The sequence below is a fragment of the Cebus imitator genome, unplaced genomic scaffold (genome assembly GCF_001604975.1).
Source record: "Cebus imitator isolate Cc_AM_T3 unplaced genomic scaffold, Cebus_imitator-1.0 Scaffold166, whole genome shotgun sequence".
NCBI lineage: Eukaryota > Metazoa > Chordata > Mammalia > Primates > Cebidae > Cebus > Cebus imitator.
Window position 1 is genome coordinate 319011 of NW_016107481.1, and position 1102 is coordinate 320112.

At 37.5% G+C, this 1102-nt stretch overlaps 1 non-coding gene across 1 annotated transcript; it reads right to left on the minus strand.

The window, feature by feature from the left end:
• Window positions 1-763: 763 nt before the first annotated feature.
• Window positions 764-870, minus strand: LOC119473545. Its single transcript, XR_005202760.1, has one exon. It is a non-coding gene; the product is annotated as a U6 spliceosomal RNA (small nuclear RNA).
• Window positions 871-1102: the final 232 nt, after the last annotated feature.

The window sequence follows — 1102 nt, forward strand, 5'->3', positions numbered from 1 at the left end:
GTTCTAACCCTCCTTGTAGTTAAATGGAGCCATGCAACATTTTGGCAATGCAATGTAAGCAGAAGTAATGTTTACTATTGTCTGACGAGATCAGTGGAGTGGGAGTGCTTACTTCATATTCTTCCTTCTACATTTTTACCAGCTGGAGACCCAAAGGAGGTACAGGCCCAGCTTTAACCATACAGGCAACAAGAGTGCCCTAGGAGACAGCAGAGCAAGAAACTGGAAAGAACCTGGGTGATTGTAAATGGCACACCCTGGACTCTTAGGTAAGTGCACATAAACTACTTGTTCTTTAGCCATCTGCTATAGACTGATATGTTCTCTTGAAATTCATATGTTCAAATCCTAACCTCTAATGGATGGTACTGGCAGGTAAGGCCTTTGGTAGGTGAATGTGTTTTGAAGGTGGAACCCTCATGAATAAGATTAATGCCCTGACGAGATAAGTCCCAGAGAGAGCTTCCTTGCCTCTTCTACCATGTGAGATTATAGCGAGAAGACAACTGCCTATGAACTAGGACAGTCAGGCTTCACCAGCCACCAAATCTGCCAGCTCCTTGCTCTTGGACTTCCAAGCTTCTATAAAAGTTAAAAACAAATTTCTGTTGTATATAAGCCACACAGTTTATGATATTCTGTTATAGCAGCAAGAGTGGACTAAGACACTATCATATTGTTGACACTTTGTTACAGTAGCCTACGCTTACCGTAATGTCTTTTGTCAAATAGAGGTTAGCATTTCTTTCTTTCTTTTTTTAAAAAAAATATAGAATGCTTCACAAATACGTGTGTCATCCTTGCACAGGGGCTGTGCTAATCTTCTCTTTATTGTTCCAATTTTAGTATCTGTGCTGCTGAAGCCAGCACTAGCTTTTTTAAAAAAAACACTAATAAACTATTTCTTTATGAAATTTTGCATTACTTTTACATGGAAAATTCTTTCTCAATCCAAGATCTTATAAGTATATATCAGTGTGTCTTTTTATGGTATAATTTAATAATTATAGTTCTTTAATCCATTTGGAATTGGTTTTGGTGTAACATGAGATAGAGTTGCACACATTTTTTTTCAAAAATTTAACCTCATTTCAGCATCAAT